The sequence below is a fragment of the Orcinus orca genome, chromosome 1 (assembly GCF_937001465.1).
Source record: "Orcinus orca chromosome 1, mOrcOrc1.1, whole genome shotgun sequence".
NCBI classification, from domain to species: Eukaryota; Metazoa; Chordata; class Mammalia; order Artiodactyla; family Delphinidae; genus Orcinus; species Orcinus orca.
In genome coordinates this window covers 4545253-4567784 of record NC_064559.1, presented here as the reverse complement: position 1 = coordinate 4567784, position 22532 = coordinate 4545253, and positions in this window count along the sequence as shown.

Sequence of the window (22532 nt, the reverse complement as noted above, 5' to 3'; positions counted from 1 at the left end):
TTATGATGATTAAGATTATAGCATTGATGTGTATATGTATTGCAAACACATATACACACAGATATATATAAAGTTATGTTTTAGGATATAATTAGACTCATACTCTTCATAGAGTTTCATCTTGACTCTTCACTTACCTTGATCTTCTTTGGTATTTAAATAGGAAGTCATGAGCAGTCCTACTGTGCATTGCTTATTTGCTACCATGTTAATGTAGAAATCTCCATCTCTTTGCTATGATTTATATGTGTGTGTGTGTGTGTGTATGTGTGTATTTATCTGCATAACACATACATATATGTATGTGGAGATAGATATAAGTAGATATCAATATAGATATAGATCTCAAGTGCTTTTTTTTTTACTGGGAGCAACAATTCAGAGATCAGAACAAGACAACATAGAGATTTTTTCACTGTTATCAATGAGGCCCTTGGTTTCTGAAGCAAAAGACAAGTAATGCTACCTCTCACCCTGAATCAGCATGATCCAAGAGACCAACTCAAATAACCCATATAAAGACAGAGACACACGTGGCCTGAATGCCAGTGTGCTGTAAAATGCCTAAGAATAATAGCAAGTGTTTAACATTATAGTCCTTTTTATTAAGATTTTTCATATACAAAATAAAATGCTGATTAGAGGCACAATGACTTTTTTCTGATTAATAACATGCAGGACTTTTACCTTTCTTATTTGTTTTCTCTGTAGGAAGTTTAAAACAGGATGAAAAAAGTTATTGTGTGTTTCTGTTGAAAGATCATGAAGCTGGTACAGTTCTAAAATATTTTGCTGGTTACCTCATTTGCAAAATGAGAACAGTTGGATCTGGTAATCTCTGAGGTTTTTTTCTGCTCTAAAATTCTGTGATTCTGCTATTGAAAAATGCAATTTTCAGAAAGCATATCTAAAGTTAATTTAATTTGTGGTCACCTTTATGATCTTTAGATTTTTCCAAGTGATGTTTTAAAACATATTACCCTCTGAAGAAGAGAATCAGCTGCAAGGGTATGGGAGATAAGAGGGTGGTGTAACCATCATTTATCTTTGCTAATGGTATCTGGATGAAAATCTTCCACTTGGCAGCAGAGGTACTTTTGAGGTCCACTAGACCTGGCTCCCAGGGTTACAGGGAGCCTGCTGAAAGGCCTGCTTCACTAGAAACATTTCTTCCCAGCCCTACCCCAGGCTGCCTCTGTACTCCATGGCTGTTATCTATTACACTGGGGAGTGCTCTGTTAGGCTATTAACTTCATTGGTAACAACAATAAAAACAACAACAGTCAAGGACCTGTTATTTGGTCCTGCCCTAAATAAAATTGGAAAGTCAGGGAAATCAGTTATTCTCCCTGCAGTCATTCCTTTGCCAGTCATTTTCTCCACTTTTATGCTCTGAGGTTGAGGACTGTCCCTCCAATCACGAAAAGGTCTGACAAACTCATCCTTATTATAAGAAACTCAGTGTAGAGTCTCTGAAAAGATATTTTAAAATAGACCTAATGAGAAAAGATAGACTCCAACACAAACAAATTAGACTCTAATGCTGTAATTTTATACATAAGGATAGGAAAGGAGGGGTAAGGCTTCCAGCAATCCTCATCTTTTAAAGTAAGGAGACTTTATTTGATCTGCTTCAGGCTAACTCTTCTCCTTGCATCTAATTACATGTAGCTTAATCTCTGAGCAAATTTCTTAGGCCACTCACTACTTCCAAGTACTTTCTTCCATCTCTGAAGACTTCAGGTATGCCAGATGCATTGCTAAGCAGACCAGCTCTCATGGATGAGATTTTGTGAACCTGGGTTAATGTCTTTCCCCTGCTTTGACTCATGTATTAATGACCAACAATCATTTTCAACCCTGGCAAAGAGGCAGATAAAATGAGTCCTCTGTCTTAATAACTGTTCTCTTTATCTTGGCAAAATCTACCATCCAGGAACCAAACCCCATCCAAAACCTAGGTGCTCTCCTCCCAGGATACCCCTCCTGGACAGAGCAGGCCTTGCAATCAAGTGTTTGCACCCTGCCTGGTTAGAGCTGTGTGAAGTTCTTATACATAGTTGGGTATGGGGGACTTTATCATAAAATAAAAATCCTAAAACCCAGCAGTAGAACCATACCATCTCCTGCTCTTAACCAATCGAGGTAAAACCAGAGAAGAATAGAATTTGATTAGTTGTCTGATGCAGACTATTTCATATACATAGACAACAAATAGGCAACATTTTAGTGGGAAAAAAAATAAAACAAAGGCATGAGGTTTGGAACCAGAAAATCATGGTTTGAACTCAGTGATTAAGTGGCCTCAAATAATTAACTTTACCTCCCTCAATATCTATTTACTCATCAGTTAGAGCAAGAATGAGAGTCATAACAATGCTGGTAAATGGGATAACATCCACCTCATATTGCATTTGTGTGAATTAATTACAAGGAATAAAAAATGCCTGATATCATGCCCATTTCTGACAAAACAAGTCAGCTTCCTTTTCTTCCTCCTAACACTTTTGTCCTGCCCTTGTTTTCTTAAGACAAAATGGGATCAGAGTTTTATCTCTCAGCAGACATCTTTTATAACTGCCATCTTCCAATGGATTAACAAGATAGTTATTAAGCACATGTTATGTAAAAAGTAGTCTTCTATGTCATGTGGAAAATACAAGGAAATATGAGCTTGAACTCAAGGTATTTGCACATTATAATGTAAACATATTAAACAGCTTAATTTCATAGGAAGACACCATTTATAAGAATTCTCTGAATTAAAGATAGGAACAGTCCATGATATTAAAGCCCCCAGGAGGTCTGCCCTCATTTCAATGTGGTAAAATAAGGAAAACATGCTTCATCCTTCTGCATTTGGACAAAAACATATTTTTCTCCATGATAAAAATGTCCAGGGTTGGATGGGCTTATTTATATGCAGAATCAATTGACATATGAGGCAACAATTTCGCTGGAAAAATGAATAACTTACTCTTTCCTACCACTGATTCTGTACATTGCATGGCTTCCATAGCTGCCAAGAAACTCTACATTGGTCATTCGTGCCTTCCTCCAAGTCTTGTGGGCTGTCAGATTGCTTGGGTTATGGCCTGGTTTTCTGGCTAATGGCAGCATGATGATAATTATGCAATCCAGGTTTAATGTGAATGGAAGAGTTGGGGTAAATTTTAGTTAACTTTTCCTCAAGAAATACACAGATTAAAATATTTTAAATTAGGTTTATGCTAAATTCAGTATATTTTAAATGGTAGGTAATCTTTTTAAATGATTACATGCTTGACTAAGAATGGGTGAGATTTAGAAAGCCTGCCTGCCCATCCACAGAGGGTGTGTGAAGCATGTACGAGGAATTGAAACTCAGTAGTCCTTGCAAAATCCACTGGGTTCTACTGCTTGAGTGCTCTTCCTTATGTGGGCTGCTGTGTAGCCTTGTTATAACTTCCTCCATTTCAATCTTGGATCAAGGTCATTTATAAAAAGATGTCTTTTGTAGACAAATTTTATTTTACGATGAAAAAGTTTTCCTTTCAGAGAAAGTCACTCTTGAGCTCATAATTTCAAGTGATGCTGGAATTTTAACATAAATATTGGGTTTCTTTTTAGAGCAGCCACATCCTTCGTGCAAAGAATTAAGTGGCAATGGATTTACTGTTAATGAATATAGCAAGTCCAAATTACAGACTAACTTCAGAATCAATCTTCTTTTCATTGTATTATGAAATATTTGATGAAAAAAGATATGGTATGGATATATACACAAGTGAAAATTTGCCAATCTGTAAACTTAACTTTGAGATTTGTATATTGTACTTTATGTAAGTTATACCCAGAAAGTAATCAGCATGGAATATAATAAATATCCCAATTATAAAACATTATGATTTAACAAAGAGTTGTATTCTTATCACCCAACTTGAGCTACAACATTATCAATACTGTGGAGGGTCTTTTCCTTGTTCTACATAAATGTATCCCTTTCTCTGCCTTTCTAGGACTATCTGTCTAGAGAACTCTAGGTTAACTGTTTACTTTTATTTTTTTTATATTTTAACACACATGTAATTATACCAAATGGCACCATTTACTTTTGTCTGGTTTTGCACTTCATGTAAAGTACATCAAGCTGTTTCTACTCTCCAACAACTTACTTTTTTTACCCTCAACACTATGTTTTCTAGATTTATCCATGTTGATTTGTAGAGCTGTTATACCAGGACTCAGAGAAAATGGAGTATTTCTATGCCACATTAGGGTAAAGAGCTTAGGCTGCTTGTGGCCAAACAGTACTTCTCCTAGGGTCTTTAGCATTCCTTGACCTTGTGCGGAAGCCCCAAGTACTTTGTATCTATATATGGTGTGTGTGTGTGTGTTGTATGCATGATTGTTTTGGTGAAAGTTTTCTAGCCTTATAAAGTGAGTTGTGTATTACTCCCTCTTTTTCAATCATAAGGCAGAGTTTCTGAAATACTGGAACTATCTCTTTATCAACTATTTGATAGAATTTAGTTTCGCTGCACAACTACTTGGCCATAAGACAATTTTACCGTAAAAGATAAAATCATGAAAATAAAATAAAATAAAAGAGAGACATTAAAAAGGACATAATGAAACATGAAAAATTAATTTTAAAGAGATTTCATTGTGAAAAATGAAAATTCAAAAAATGTCTGAACACATTAAACATGTTTGTAGACTCATGGTTATAGTTGTATCCTTGTATATGTTAGGGAAATCAATAATACTTCCTTTTCCAAAGATGATCATTAGGATTCAGGATCTAATGTCAGATGGTATATAAAAAAATCTGCTGAAAAACTCTTCAGAGTTCCCTGGAAGTAAAACGAACAGATGAGAGATGCTGCTGTTTCTTATCAATACATATAACATTATGTAACTGGCAGTACATATTTGGACTACGTTGAAATGTTCCATTACATACACCACAGTCCTTGTATTTTACCAAATCATCTAAGCCGATTCTATGCCAAATACCAAAATTCTTTCTCCATCATGTTCTCCACTATCAAGTAGAAAAAAAATTTCACCCTTTTCAAGAAACTTATACTTGTCAGTAATCATGCAACTATTTCTTTGGGGAAAGATAGGAGAAACTTGATTTCTTTTGTCTTCAACTTCTAATTATTACATGATAAATTTGGGAAAGATGGCAGGAGAAAACAAGTCATTGTATCTAAATTAGCCAAAGAATCGATCATGAATGCCCTCAAAGGCTGTTATGAATTATTAGCTGCTTCTTTTATATTTGCCTAGCTTGGTTTCAAGGGGTGCAGATGACCATGCACACCAAAGAATTTTCAAACACTGATAGATTATCATTTTCTAGTTATGAAACCAAAATGGTCAATCAACCAGTCACTTTATCTTTTATGGCAAATATCCTTACAGGCAATTAGTTTTGTGGCAAAACTGCTTGCTGCAGATTCTTATGGCTAAAATACTTAGAACTAGCTCTATACTGTATCTCCCTTTCCATGCCTAGAATTGTTACTGTGCCTTCTTCCTTTTTTATTTTTCCTTTTTACTACAGATTTAGCGATTTTATTAGTCATCAAATTTAGTTTTGTTCCTTCTTTTTGTTTTATTTTTATTTTTTATTTCATAGTGTCTGCTCTTATCCTTAGTAATTCCTTCATTTCTTCCAGGTTCTTGGGTTATTCCCTAATATTTTAAGATGAATGCTCACGAATTTTCAGCCTTTCTCCTTCTCTGTTATGAGCTTGTAAAGCTATAAATTTCTACATAATGCCTTATCTGTGTAAAAGGAAAAATCTCCCCCATTTTTTTCCCTCTTAGAAAAATTCAGTTCCTCCCTACTGGTGAAAACTCAGTCTTTCACCTGTGTGTCTGTTACTACCACATTCATACAGAACACTTCACTTCTGACATTTCTGGTCCCCACATTTGGGGGGTTTTCTCCACACTAAGCAATTTTCTGTGACACCAGCTGAACTTCTCACAATTTAACTCAATTTTCACATTACTTACCTGGAGGTAGTGTCTCATAAGACTGCCTCCCACCTCACTTCACATGCCAATCACAAGTAGTTATCCATAATTTCTGTATGACTTGGCTATAAATTGGAGGTTTCCTTGATGCCCTTTTCAGGTTCTTGAATTTGTTAGAGGAGCTCCTAGAACTCAGGGAAACATTTACTTACATTTACAAGTTTACTCTGAAAGGATATGATAAAAGATATATATGAACATCCAGAAGGGAGAGATATGTAGGGCATGTATGTGGGAAGAGGCATGGGGCTTCCAAGCCCTCTCTGGGCACATTACTTTCCCAGCATTTCCATGTGTTCATCAATATAGAAGTTCTGCAAACTTTTGGAATTTTGTGGAGGCTTCACCATGTAGGCCTGATCCATTATTGATTCCATTTTCAGCTCTTCTCCCTTTTCATGAGAAAGGGGGTAGGAAGGCTGAAAATTCCAAGCTTCTAATAGTGGCTTGGTCTTTCTGGTGACCAGTTCTCATCCAGGAGCCCAACCAGAGTTGCTTCATTAGGACAAAAGATGCCCTAACACTAGGAGATTCCAAGGGTTTCAAAAGCCTTGTGTCAGGAAACAGGGTCAAAGACCAAATATTAGAACAAAATGCTAATATTAAAACAAGATGCTAATAGAGCTCTTCTCACTTAGGAAATTGTAAGACTTTTAGTAGTTTTGTGCCAGGAACTGGTGGCAGAGACCAATACAAATTTTCTATTATTTCATAATCTTCATCTCACATGTCTTTATATGTGGTTTAGTTGTAAAATTAGAAATTTTACTCAGATTTCTTCTTTGACTTATAAAAGTGATTTAAAAGTGCATTTTAAAAAATGTCCAAATGTATGGGATAACTTTAAAGTTATCTTTTATTATTCATTTCTAAGTTGATTATATTATGGTCAGAGAATTTAGTTTATATTATGCAAATTTTTTAAAATGCCTTGACTTTTTTTTTAACATCTTTATTAGAGTATAATTGCTTTACAATGGTGTGTCATAACAAAGTGAATGTTATACATATACATATGTCCCCATATCTCTTCTCTCTTGCATCTCCCTCCCTCCCATCCTCCCTATCCCACCCCTCTAGGTGGTCACAAAGCACCAAGCTGATCTCCCTGTGCTATGCGGCTGCTTCCCACTAGCTATCTATTTTACGTTTGGTAGTGTATATATGTCCATGCCACTCTCTCACTTTGTCCCAGCTTACCCTTCTCCCTCCACGTATCCTCAAGTCCATTCTCTAGTAGGTCTGCATCATTATTGTGGTCTTGCCTCTAGGTTCTTCTGACCATTTTCTTTTTCTTTTTTTTTTTAGTTTCCATATATATGTATTAGCATACAGTATTTGTTTTTCTCTATCTGACTTAATTCACTCTGTATGACAGTCTCTAGGTCCATCCACCTCACTACAAATAACCCAGTTTCGCTCCTTTTCATGGCTGAGTAACATTCCATTGTATATATGTGCAACTTCTTCTTTATCCATTCATCTGTTGATGGACACTTAGGTTGCTTCCATGTCCTGGCTATTGTAAATAGAGCTGCAATGAACATTTTGGTACATGACTCTTTTTGAATTATGGTTTTCTCCGGTATATGCCCAGTCGTGGGATTGATGGGTCATATGGTAGGTTTTTTTAGTTTTTAAGGAACCTCTATACTGTTCTCCATAGTGTCTGTATCAATTTACATTCCCATCAACAGTGCAAGAGGGTTCCCTTTTCTCCACACCCTCTCCAGCATTTATTGTTAGTAGATTTTTTGATGATAGCCATTCTGACTGGTGTGAGATGATATCACATTGTAGTTTTGATTTACATTTCTCTAATGATTAATGATGTTGAGCATACTTTCATGTGTTTGTTGGCAATCTGTAAACCTTCTTTGGAGAAATATCTAAGTAGGTCTTCTGCCCATTTTTCGATTAGACTGTTTGCAGTTTTGGTATTGAGCTGCATGTGTTGCTTGTATGTTTTGGAGATTAATCCTTTGTCAGTTGCTTCATTTGCAAATATTTTCACCCATTCTGAGGGTTGTCTTTTCGTCTTGTTTATGGTTTCCTTTGCTATGCAAAAGTGTTAAGTTTCATTAAGTCCCATTTGTTTATTTTTGTTTTTATTTCCATTTCTCTAGGAGGTGGGTCAAAAAGGATCTTGCTGTGATTTATGTCATAGAGTGTTCAGCCTATGTTTTCCTCTAAGAGTTTCATGGTGTCTGGCCTTACATTTAGGTCTTTAATCCATTTTGAGTTTATTTTTGTGTATGGTATTAGGGAGTGTTCTAATTTCTTTTTTTACATGGAGCTGTCCAGTTTTCCCAGCACAAGTTATTGAAGAGGCTGTCTTTTCTCCACTGTATATTCTTGCCTCCTTTATCAAAGATAAGGTGACCATATGTGTATGGGTTTATCTCTGGGCTTTCTATCCTGTTCCATTGATCTATATTTCTGTTTTTGTGCCAGTACCATATTGTCTTGATTACTGTAGCTTGTAGTATAGTCTGAAGTCAGGGAGCCTGATTCCTCCAGCTCCGCTTTTCCTTCTCAAGATTGCTTTGGCTGTTCAGGTCTTTTGCATACAAATTGTGAAATTCTTTGTTTTAGTTCTGTGAAAAATGCCATCGGTTGTTTGATAGGGATTGCATTGAATCTGTAGATTGCTTTGGGTAGTAGAGTCATTTTCACAATGTTGATTCTTCGAATCGAAGAACACGGTATATCTCTCCATCTATTTCTATCATCTTTAATTTCTTTCATCAGTGTCTTATAATTTTCTGCATAGGTCTTTTGTCTCCTTAGGTAGGTTTATTCCTAGATATTTTATTCTTTTTGTTGCAGTGGTAAATGGGAGTCTTTTCTTAATTTCTCTTTCAGATTATTCATCATTAGTGTATAGGAATGCAAGAGATTTCTGGCAATAATTTTGTATCCTGCTACTTTACCAAATTCACTGATTAGCTCTAGTAGCTTTCTGGTAGCATCTTTAGGATTCTTTATGTATAATATCTGCAAACAGTGACAGCTTTACTTCTGCTTTTCCAATTTGGATTCCTTTTATTTCTTGTTCTCCTCTGACTGCTGTGGCGAAAACTTCCAAACCTATGTTGGCGAAAACTTCCAAAACTATGTTGACTAATAGTGGTGAGAGTGGGCAACCTTGTCTTGTTCCTGATCTTAGTGGAAATGTTTTCAGTTTTTCACCATTGAGGACAATGTTGGCTGTGGGTTTGTCATATATGGCGTTTATTATGTTGAGGAAATTTCCCTCTATGCCTACTTTCTGGATGGTTTTTATCATAAATCGGTGTTGAATTTTGTCGAAAGCTTTCTCTGCATCTATTGAAATGATCATATGGTTTTTCTCCTTCAGTTTGTTAATATGGTGTATCACATTGGTTGATTTGCATATATTGAAGAATCCTTGCATTCCTGGGATAAACCCCACTTGATCATAATGTATGATCCTTTAATGTGCTGATGGATTCTGTTTGCTAGTCTTTTGTTGAGTATTTTTGCATCTATGTTCATCATCAGTGATATTGGCCTGTAGTTTTCTTTATTTGTGACATCTTTGTCTGGTTTTGGTATCAGGGTGATGGTGGCCTTGTAGAATGAATTTGGGAGTGTTCCTCCCTCTGCTACATTCTGGAAGAGTTTGAGAAGGATAGGTGTTAGCTCTTCTCTAAATGTTTGATAGAATTCGCCTGTGAAGCCGTCTGGTCCTGGGTTTTTTTTGTTGGAAGATTTTTAATCACAGCTTCAATTTCAGTGCTTGTGATTGGTCTGTTCATATTTTCTTTTTCGTCCTGGTTCAGTCTCACAAAGTTGTGCATTTCTAAGAATTTGTCCATTTCTTCCAGGTTGTCCATTTTATTGGCATATAGCTGCTTGTACTAATCTCTCATGATCCTTTGTATTTCTGCAGTGTTCAGTTGTTACTTCTCCTTTTTCATTTCTAATTCTATTGATTTGAGTCTTCTCCCTTTTTTCTTGATAAGTGTGGCTAATGGTTTATCAAATTTTTTTATGTTCTCAAAGAACCAGCTTTTAGTTTTATTGATCTTTGCTATAGTTTCCTTCATTTCTTTTTCATGTATTTCTGATCTGATGTTTATGATTTCTTTCCTTCTGCTAACTTTGGGGGATTTTTGTTCTTCTTTCTCTAATTGCTTTAGGTGAAAGGATAGGTTGTTTATTTGAGATGTTTCTTGTTTCTTAAGGTAGGCTTGTATAGCTATAAACTTCCCTCTTAGAACTGCTTTTGCTGCATTCCATAGGTTTTGGGTCATTGTGTTTTCATTGTCATTCGTTTTTAGGTATTTTTAAATTTCCTGTTTGATTTCTTCAGTGATATCTTGGTTATTAAGTAGTGTTTTGATTAGCCTCCATTTGTTTGTATTTCTTACAGATTTTTCCTGTAATTGATATCTAGTCTCATACCGTTGTGGTCAGAAGAGATACTTGATATGATTTCAATTTTCCTAAATTTACCAATGCTTGATTTCTGACCCAGGATATGATCTTTCCTAGAGAATGTTCTATGAGCACTTGAGAAGAATGTGTATTCTGTTGTTTTTGGATGGAATGTCCTATAAATATCAATTAAGTCCATCTTGTTTAATATATCATTTAAAGCTTGTGTTTCCTTATTTATTTTCATTTTGATGATGTGTCCATTGGTGAAAGTGGGAAGTTAAAGTCCCCTAATATGATTGTGTCACTGTCAATTTCCCCTTTTATGACTGTTAGTATTTGCCTTATGTATTGAGGTGCTCCTATGTTGAGTGAATTAACATTTTAAATTGTTTTATCTTCTTCTTGGATCGATCCCTTGATCATTATGTAGTGTCCTTCTTTGTCACTTCTAATAGTCTTTATTTTAAAGTCTATTTTGTCTGATAGGAGAATTGCTACTCCAGCGTTCTTTTGGTTTCCATTTGCGTGGAATATCTTCTTCCATCCCCTCACTTTCAGTCTGTATGTGTCCCTAGGTCTGAAGTCATTCTCTTGTAGACAGCATACCTACGGGTATTGTTTTTGTTTCCATTCAGACAGTCTATGTCTTTTGGTTGGAGCATTCAATCCATTTACATTTAAGGTAATTATTGATACGTATGTTCCTATGACCATTTTCTTAATTGTTTTGGGTTTATTATTATAGGTCGTTTCCTTCTCTTGTGTTTCCTGCCTACAGAAGTTCCTTTAGCATTTTTTGTAAAGCTGCTTTGGTGGTGCTGAATTCTCTTACCTTCTGCTTGTCTGTAAAGGTTTTAATTTCTCTGTAAAATCTGAATGAGGTCCTTGCTGGGTGGAGTAATCTTGGTTGTAGGTTTTTCTCCTTCATCACTTTAAATATGTCTTGCCAGTCCCTTCTGGCTTGCAGAGTTTCTGCTGAAAAATCAGCTGTTAACCTTATGGGGATTCTCTTATGTGTTACTTTTTGCTTTTCCCTTGCTGCTTTTAATATTTGTTCTTTGTATTTAAATTTTGATAGTTTGATTAATATGTGTTTTGGCAAGTTTCTCCTTGGATTTATCCTGTATGGGACTCTCTGTGCTTTCTGGACTGGATTAACTATTTCCTTTCCCATATTAGGGAAGTTTTCAACTATAATCTCTTCAAATATTTTCTCAGTCCCTTTCTTTTTTCTCTTCTTCTTCTGAGACTCGTATAATTAGAATGTTGGTGTGTTTAATGTTGTCCCAGAAGCCTCTGAGACTGTCCTCAATTCTTTCATTCTTTTTTCTTTATTCTGCTCTGCAGCAGTTATTTCCACTATTTTATCTTGCAGGTCTCTTACCCGTTCTTCTGCCTCAGTTATTCTGCTATTGATCCCTTCTAGAGAATTTTTAATTTCATTTATTGTGTTGCTCATCACTGTTTGTTTGCTGTTTAGTTCTTCTAGGTCCTTGTTAAATGTTTCTTGTATTTTCTCCATTCTGTTTCCAAGATTTTGGATCATCTTTACTATCATTATTCTGAATTCTTTTTCAGGTAGACTGCCTATTTCCTCTTCATTTTGTTAGGTCTGGTGGATTTTTGCCTTGCCCCTTCATCTGCTGTGTGTTTCTCTGTCTTCTCATTTCTCTTAACTTACTGTGTTTGGGGTCTCCTTTTCTCAGGCTGCAGGTTCATAGTTTCCATTGTTTTTGATGTTTGTCCCCAGTGGCTAATGTTGGTTCAGTGGGTTGTGTAAGCTTCCTGGTGGAAGGGACTAGTGCCTGTGTTATGGTGGATGAGGCTGGATCTTGTCTTTCTGGTGGGCAGGTCCATGTCTGGTGGTGTGTTTTGGGGTGTCTGTGGCCTTATTATGATTTTAGGCAGTCTCTGTGCTAATGGATGGGATTGTGTTCCTGTCTTGCTAGTTGTTTGGCATAAGGTGTCCTGAACTGCCACTTGCTGGTCATTGAGTGGAGCTGGGTGTTGGTGTTGAGATGGAGATCTCTGGGAGATTTTTGCCATTTGATATTACATGGAGGTGGGAGGCCTCTTGTGGAGCAGTGTCCTGAACTTGTCTCTCCCACCTCAGTGGCACAGCCCTGATGCCTGGTTGGAGCACCAAGATCCTCTCCTCCACATGGCTCAGAATAAAAGGGAGGGAAAAAAAGAAAGAAAGAAAGAAAGAAAGAAGAAGTTTAAATAAAATAAAGTAAAATAAAATTATTAAAATAAAAAATAATTAAGAAAAAAAATTTAAGTAATAATAATAGAAAAAATAACAGACAGACAGAACCCTAGGACAAATGGTAAAAGCAAAGCTATACAGACAAAATCACACACAGAAGTATACACATACACACTCACAAAAAGAGAAAAAGGGGGAAAAATATATATATATATCTTTGCTTCCAAAGTCCATCTCCTCGATTTGGGATGATTCTTTGTCTATTCAGGTATTCTACCGATGCAGGGTACATCAAGTTGACTGTGGAGATTTAATCCACTGCTCCTGAGGCTGCTGGGAGAAATTTTCCTTTCTCGTCTTTGTTCACACAGCTCCCGGGGTTCACCTTTGCATTTGGCCCCGCCTCTGTTTGTAGGTCACCTGAGGGCATCTGTTCTTCGCTCAGACAGGACGGGGTTAAAGGAGCAGCTGCTTCTGGGGCTCTGGCTCACTCAGGCTGGGGTTAGGGAGGGGTACAGATGCGGGGCAAGCCTTTGGCGGCAGAGGCCAGCGTGATGTTGCACCAGCCTGAGGTGCACGGTGTGTTCTCAGGGGGAAGCTGTCCCTGGATCACGGGACCCTGGCAGTGGCAGGCTGCACAGGTTCCCCAGAAGGGGGGTGTGGATAGTGACCTGTGCTCACACACAGGCTTCTTGGTGGCGGCAGCAGCAGCCTTAGCGTCTCATGCCCACCTCTGTGGTCCACACTGATAGCGGCATCTCGCGCCCGTCTCTGGAGCTCCTTTAAGTGGAGCTCTTAATCCCCTCTCCTTGCGCACCAGGAAACAAAGAGGCAAGAAATAGTCTCTTCTCTCTTCGGCAGCTCCAGACTTTTCCCGGACTCCCTCCCGACTAGCTGTGGTGCACTAGCCCCTTCAGGCTGTGTTCACACCGCCAACACCAGTCCTCTCCCTGGGATCTAAGCTCCGAATCCCGAGCCTCAGCTCCCAGCCCCGCCCACCCCGGCAGGTGAGCAGACAAGCCTCTCGGGCTGGTGAGTGCTGGTCGGCACTGATCCTCTGTGCGGGAATCTCTCCGCTTTGCCCTCCGCACCCCTGTTGTCGTGCTCTCCTCTGTGGATCGGAAGCTCCCCCCCTCCGCCACCCGTAGTCTCCGCCCGCAAAGGGGTTTCCTAGTGTGTGGAAACCTTTCCTCCTTCACAGTTCCCTCCCACTGTTGCAGGTCCGTCCCTATTCTTTTGTCTCTGTTTTTTCTTTTTTCTTTTGCCCTACCCAGGTACGTGGGCAGTGTCTTGCCTTTTGGGAGGTCTGAGGTCTTCTGCCAGCGTTCAGTAGGTGTTCTGTAAGAGTTGCTCCACATGTAGATGTATTTCTGATATATTTGTGGGGAGGAAGGTGATCTCTGCGTCTTACTCTTCCGCCATCTGAAGCTCCTCCCCCAAGACTTCTTTTATAGCTTGGTATGCAGATACTGTTCCTAAAAGTTATATGTATGCTTGAAGACAATGTGTATTATTCCCCTTTTGAGGAAGGATTCTATATATGTTTATTAAACCAGTAATTGTGTTTTCATATATGTATTGATGTTTTTCTTTCCTTTATTGGTGAGAGTTGTGTTAAAATTTCTCACTTTGTTGGGTGAATTTTTCAGTTTCTCCCATTTTTGTCAATTTTTGTTTTAAAAGTTTTGAAACTATATTATTAATTGGATAAAGTTGTAGGATAGTTATAGTTTCCTGAGGAATTAATCCTTCTGTCACATGAACTTCTATCTATAATAAGATTTTTGCCTTAATATCTATCTTATTTGTTACTAATATAGCTACGTTTATTCTCTTTTGCTTGGTGTATCTTTCTCTTTTTTTACTTTTAAATATATATTACATTATATATATTTGAATATATATCTCATCCATCCATCAGCCAGACCCAACAACAGTTAAGTCATGTCAATATTGTTTCATCTATAACTTCATCTACAACTGTCATACCTCCCTCCCCCTAGATTAATTTGAAGTAAATCTCAGGTATATTATCATTTCATTTGTAAATATTCAATGTGTTTTCTTTAAAAATAAGGACAAAGACAGTCTCTTCAGCAAGTGGTGCTGGGAAAGTTGGACAGCTGCATGTAAATCAATGAAGTTAGAATACACCCTCAGACCATGCGCAAAAATAACTCAAAGTGACTTAAAGACTTAAATATAAGACATGACACCATAAATCTCCTAGAAAAGATAATAGACAAAACACTCTCTGACATAAATCATAACAATGTTTTCTTAGGTCAGTCTCCCAAGGCAATAAAAGAAATAAAAATAAACAAATGGGACCTAATAAAACTTACAAGCTTTAGCACAACAAAGAAAACCAAAACCAAAACCAAAAGACAACCTATGGAGTGGGAGAAAATATTTGCAAATGATGCGACCAACAAGGCCTTAATTTCCAAAATATACAAACAGCACACACAACTCAACAACAACAAAAAAACAAGCCAATTGAAAAATGGGCAGAAGACCTAAGTAAACATTTATCCAAAGAAGACATATGGATGGCCAGTAGACACATGAAAAGATGCTCAATGTCGCTAATTATTAGAGAAATGTAAGTCAAAACTACAATGAGGTACCATCTCACACCAGTCAGAAAGGCCATTATTAACAAATGCTGGAGAGAGTGTGGAGAAAAGGGAACCGTTTTACACTGTTGGTGGTAAATTGGTGCAGCCAATATGGAAAACAGTATGGAGGTTCCTCAGAAAACTAAAAACAGAATTATCATATGATCCAGCAATCCCACCCCTGGGTATATACCCAGACAAAACTATAATTCAACAAGATACATGCACCTCTATGTTCATAGGAGCATTATTTACAACAGCCAAGACATGGCAACAACCTAAATGTCCATCAACAGATGAATGGATAATGAAGATGTCATATATATATATATATATATATGTATATGTATACACACACACACACACACACACACACACATAATGGAATATTACTCCACTATCAAAAAGAGTGAAATAATGCCATTTGCAGCAACATGGATGGACTTAGAGATTGTCACACTAAGTGAAGTGAGTCAGAAAGGGAAAGACAAATACCACATTATATCATCTACATGTGGAATCTAAAGTATGATACAAATCAACATATCTAGAAAACAAAAACAGACTCACAAATATAGAGAACAAACTTGTGGTTGCCAAGGGGTTAGGGGAGGGAAGGATTGGGAGTTTTGGATTAGCAGAGTAAACTATTATATGTAGGATGGATAGACAACAAGGTCCTACTGTATATCACAGGGAACTATATTGAATATCCTGTGACAAACCATAATGGAAAAGAATATGATAAATTTTATATATATATATATATATATATATATATATATATATATGGATAACTGAGTCACTTTGCTGTACAGAAGAAATTAACACAACATTGTAAACCAACTATATTTCAATAAAATTAAAAACAAAAAAACAGAAAAACAACATGACACTTTTAAAGACATAATAATATCATTACTACACTTAAAAAATTAAAATTAATTTCTTAACATCATCAAATATCCATCATTGTTCAAATATCCCTTTTTGTCTCATCTTTTTAAATGCTTAGTTTGAACTTAAATCCAAACAAGATCTTTTTATTGCAATAGCTTAATATGTCTCTCATGTCTCTTTTAATCTAAGATGTCTGCTCCCAACTTCTCTCTTTCTTTCCATGGATTTTATTTATTGAAAACTGTCTTGTTTGTCCTATATACTTTCCCATATTCTGGATTTTGATTATTGCAACCTTGTAAAAGATTTTAGTTCATTCCTCTGTATGCTTTGTTCTGATATTTATTTTCCTATAATTTTATTTAGAACCTTTGTATATACAGTCTTATGTTCTAGGGTTGGCACTTTTAAACATGATATATCTGAGTTTTATAGTCCAGTCATGGTTATTATTATTTTTTTTTAAGGGTGACTTGGAGCTCAACTTTCTTTTTTTTTTTTTAATTAATTAATTAATTAATTTACTTTTGGCTGTGTTGGGTCTTCGTTTCTGTGTGAGGGCTTTCTCTAGTTGCGGCAAGTGGGGGCCACTCTTCATCGTGGTGTGCAGGCCTCTCACTATTGCGGCCTCTCTTGCTGCAGAGCACAGGCTCCAGACGCACAGGCTCAGTAGTTGTGGCTCACGGGCTTCATTGCTCCGTTGCATGTGGGATCTTCCCAGACCAGGGCTCGAACCCGTGTCCCCCGGCATTGGCAGGCAGATTCTCAACCACTGCGCCACCAGGGAAGCCCCATGATTATTTTAATAAAGCTATTTTGGTTTGATTTTCATCATCTTATTTTTGTTTCCCATTAGTTCCACTTTTTCTCTTTGGTCTTTCTTGCTCTCTTTTGAATTAATAGTAATTTTTAAAAAATTCCTCCAATTAAAAATATCTGTAGGTTTTTGTGATCCATAACAGCTCCTTCTGCCACAGTTGTCTATCCCAGAAACCTGTGCATTTCCAGTTTAGCATTTATCACAAGCATTATTTTTAGCTTACTTAAAAATAATAAGAAACATTTATTGAATGCAGTTCCAAATGTTTTATGTGAATTACATTTTTATTCTACACAAATGAGATATGTTCTACTTATTATTATTTATTTCACATATGAGGAAACTGAAGTACAGAACAGTACTTCCATGGTCCATAATTTACTCATGATCACATAGATAGTAAGGGGTGCAGTGCAAATTTGACTTCATGATTAACTCTAGAGCCTATGTCTCTTGCTTAGAAAACAAGCTCCTTGAAGGCAGGACCATGCTTTTCATACTCCCCATGTTATCCATAGCACAAGCTCAACACAGAATGGGTGTTTAATTTTTTAAGAAATAAATCTCTGCTATATCTATTCCTGATCCCAATATAGGAAGGATTTGTGGGGAATGGGAAGCCCTGGTTTCTGGCATTATATTCTCCTCCCACTCCTCTAATAGTTAACAAATAAAAATATAGAATTCCTATTAAATGTGAATTTCAGATAAACAATCAAACAATTTTAAAGTACAACTCAAGTAATATTTGGGACATACATATAACAAATAATTATTTGTTATTTGTATAAAAGTTCAATTTATCTGGTCATTATAAATTTATCTGGCAACTCCATATGGGGCATTTCTTGGGAGAAACATTTTGCTCCTGATACTAATCCATTGTTCCTGCCCTTTTCTCTCTCAGACAGAGCATGAAAATTGTGGCATTGAGCAAAGTTTGTACTGTCTTCTTACACTGTCACATTCTTCAGTCACTAGCCTAATTCATTTTCTGTTTTGACTGATTAAAAATACATACCTCAATTACCGGGGTGGGGAGAGGAAGGGATAGTTAGGGAGTTTGGGAATGACATGTACACACTGATATATTTAAAGTAGATAACCAGCAAGGATCTACTGTATAGCACAGGGAACTCTGCTCAGTATTATGTAACAACCTAAATGGGAAAACAATTTGAAAAATAATAGATACATGTATATGTGTAACTGAATCACTTTGCTGTACAACTGAAATTATCACAACATTGTTAATCAACTATACTCTGATATAAAATAAAAAGTTTAAAAAATTTTAAAAATACATAACTCAAGTGACTGTAAATTATAGATTTGTTTCATATTATCTAGCTAGTTCTGCTCAGTTATCCATAACTTATTAGGCTTTCAAAGCTTTACTGATATTATTCATTATCAGAAATATTTTCTATTCTAAAGCTTTAAAATGATAAATTATTTACTAAAGAAAATCTAAAAGTAATAAAGAAAAAAGGAGAATACATGAAAATGGAAAGAAGAGAAAGTGATCATCTTTAAATTCCCTTATTAAAAGATAGCCATAGTTAAATTGATTTTTAATCTATTTTATGCCTTTTAAATACTTAAATCATGTGTACTTGTTTGTACTAATCTATATTTTTAAACATTTATCCCACTTAGACTGAGATTTAAACAAACTTTTGTTTAACTTGTTTTTAACTTTATATTGTTACAAATAGCTTTAATAAACATCATTTTAAATCCACTTTTCATATTCATGCATGTGACAGTCACTATTTTTTTTTAAGTCTTTTTTGTGTGAATTCTAGGTATCTTTTTTTTTTTTTAATTTATTTTTGGCTGCATTGGGTCTTTGCTGCTGCCTGTGGGCTTTCTCTAGTTAAGGCGAGTGGGAGTTACTCTCCGTTGTGGTACACGGGCTTCTCATTGCTGTGGCTTCTCTTGTTGTGGAGCACAGGCTCTAAGCACATGGGCTTCCATAGTTGTGGCATGCGGGCTCAGTAGTTGTGGCTCGCAGGCTCTAGAGCGCAGGCTCAGCAGTTGTGGCACAACGGGCTTAGCTGCTCTGCGGCATGTGCGATCTTCCCGGACCAGGGCTCGAACCCATGTCCCCTGCATTGGCAGGCAGATTCTTAACCATTGCACCACCAGGGAAGTCTGACAATCATTGTTATATTCCCCAGAGCTACAACAGTACATACAACAAAATCCCTGACCTCAGACAATTGACGGGAGATAGAGGATTACCAAATATACAAGTAAGCATATAATATATCAGGTGGTGATCAGTGCTATGAAAGAAGATGAGAAAATAAAGTCATAGGGAGAGAAAGTGGGGTGCTATTTTAAAAAGAAAGATGAAGGAAGGCCTATCTTAGACGACCTTTAAGCAGAGATCTGGATGAGTAGGGAGTGAGCCGTGAGGACATGTGGGGATAAGCATTCCAGGGAGAAGAAACAGCAAGTGCAAACGCCATGAGGCAGGCTGCTCTTTCCTGTTTAATGCAAAGAAGAAAGACTATTATTGCTGGACTGTGGTGAACAGGGTAGTGGAAAATGAGGCCAGGGTTTGGCTTTTATTTCTAATTGCGTGGGAAGCCATTTGTATTTTATGCATGCCATTCTGGCTTCTATGTGAGGTGGGTAAGAGCAGGAGCAGGCATACATTAGGATGTTATTGCAGATGTCTGAGAGTGGAAATGATGGGGACTAGAGTTTATAGTGATGGAGATGTGAGAAGTGGTTATATAAATTTTGGGATTGTTGTTGACAGCACTTGCTGATAGATTGTTGTGGGATGTGAAGGAAAAGTGAAATCGAGGAGGATTCTGGTTTCAGTTTTTTGCCTGAGTGAATGGTGGTGTCATTCTCTGAGACAGGAAAGACTAGAAGATTTGAAGTTGTATGTGTGCTTGTGTTGGGGTGGGGTGGGGAAATAGTGATTGTAGTGGAGAATCAGCGGCTGTTTTTGACATGTTAATTGTGCAATGGCATTTAAATTTGAAAGTGAAGATGTCTAATGGACAGTTGGTGCTAGGGTCTGAACGTTTGAGCAGGCCATCACCAGAACCTGACCATTCTGGCACCCTGAGCTTGGACTTCCCAGCCTCCAGAACTGTGAGAAATAAATTTCTATTGTTTTTAAACTACCCGGTCTGTGGCAATTTTTTATAGCAGCCCTAAAAGACTAAGAGAGTCGGATGCACAATTCTGTAACTGAGATAGAGGTCAGACAGAGTGCAGTGCAGAGCTGAGACATGTTGGGGCCTGAGGCTGAAGGAAAAATCAGGAATACGGATTGGTCTTTATTTAGCAGTTGGTGTTGATATTTTATTCATGATGCACCTGGGGGGACATTAATTTTGCTTTTAATAAATATTGCATTAAAATATTATTTATCATTATTACTGAGTTTCTTTGATATCCCTTACAGTGCCTCCCTTGCCTCATCCTAGTCCTGTTCCTTCAGGATTCAATGCCACGTTGAAGTATTTAAAACTAAATGACAGAGGGAACATGAGTAGAGAAGTCAGGAAGAGAGTACTCAGCAAAAGAGACAGTGGAGTCAGCAACCAGTGAGTTGGGAAGAAAACAGGGAGAGGAGGTCACGGGAGGTTCAATGTGTTCCATGTTCAATGAGGCGTGAGTCGTCAGCTGGGATGCTGAGGAGAGAGCCAGTGAGCTGACCACAGAGAACTGACTGACCGGGAGCTTTGTTCGTGTGGAGCTCTTGGGTGACATGCAAAGTTCAGTCAGAGAGTTGGGGTGGGCTGAGGAGATATTAGAAGGTGAAGAATACAAGCGTCATCACAACTTCAAGGAGTTTCCTTCTCAAAGTAAGAGTGGTAGCTAGAGGTGCATATATAGGGTGCATAGAGGGTTTTTTCTTTAAAGATGGGTGATGTGAAGGTAAGAGGGATCTGGTTACCAGAAGACCCCTATGGGGCAGGAGTGAGAGGGGGCGGTTTGTCAGAGCAGCATCCTGGGGCAGATGGAGGTGTGTATGCTGAGCACACGTCGGGGAGTTGGCCTGGAAAGGAATAGGATGTTTACTCCTCTGGGACACGAACAAAGACAGAATATGAGGCTACAGACAAGATGGTTTGCTGGTTCGTTGAGAATATGAGCCTCTTGAGGTGTGATTGCCTCTGTGCTCTCAAACACCTCTGAGGCGAGTCATCAGCTGGGAAGTGAGGGGAAGGGCCTGGGAGATTTGAAGAGAAAGGAAAACGTGAACTGCTCATCTTGGAGAGTGAGAAAGTGGGTTTCTATGCGCAGGGTAGCAGACTTGTCTTTTATCCAGCCACTTTACAGATCACATCAAATTCAGTAATTTTTCTGCTCTACTTCTGGGTTTTCCAGATAAATAACATATCATCTCTGCAAATAATAAAAATTTACCCTTTTCTCTTCTCTGTTTCATGCCTTGTGACCTTGGAGAGAACTTCTAGAGGAAGGTGGTCGTGGACATCTTTGCTTTCCTTCTCATTTTTATAGATTTACCTTAATCTTATATTGTTAATTATGATGTTATCTCTTGTTTGGAAATAGATTTTCTTTATCAAGAGATACTAATATCATTCCAGGGCCAATTTATTAAAATGTTTCACTAGAAATGATTGTTGAATGTCCATTAATTTCTGATCATTACATAAAAGCTTTTTCTTTCCTTGTTTTAAAGATTTAATGTGTTTCAGACCCAGTGGGTGACTTCTCTTTCTCTCTCATGTTTCCCAGCTTTAATTCAATCATAATTTAGACTTACCTAATATCTTGTTAGAGTCTTCTCTTAAATGCTCCCATAGCACCCCATTCCAGCCCCTATCATAGCATCTACCACATTGTCCTATTAATTTATCTATCTTTCTTGATAGACTTAAAACTACCTCAAGGACTTGTTTTATTTACCATCATATTCTCAACTCCTAGCACAATAATGTTTGTTGAATGAATTAATGTTGTAGTCATCTGTGTGATAGTTTTCTTTATCATCAATCCTCCAATTATACTTGCCCTAACTTGCAGGCAGGGAATGTGCTTTTATCATTATTAACAATAATAACCACCACTGTAACAAATGCATTGTATTTATCATCTCATTTAATCATTATAAAAATTATATAGAAATAAGTACTATTATTATCCCCATTTTGTAGATGAGAAAATAGAGACCTAAAAAGGCTAAGTTGTCCAATATCAATATGACCCAGAATCCACTATGTATGCTTTTGATTACTATATTCTTTTGCATTCTTTTATTTATACCCACACCTCCCTCTTTATTGTGTTCTCTGCAATTTTTGAGACTGTAACTTAGGCCGAGTGGGAAAATGCTTGCTGCATTGAATTAGATGGTAAGATGTGCACCTGTTTTGTGGGAACTCTAAGTCATTGAGATACAGTTAATGATATGGACATTTGCTGGATCAAAAAGTCTGCAGTACATTTTGTTCTCATTTCTTCTTAAAAAAATCTTTCTCTTTCCTATATTGTGTGTTATTTACCCTTCCATCTTGGTCTTGATGTCGTCCAGCTCAAACAA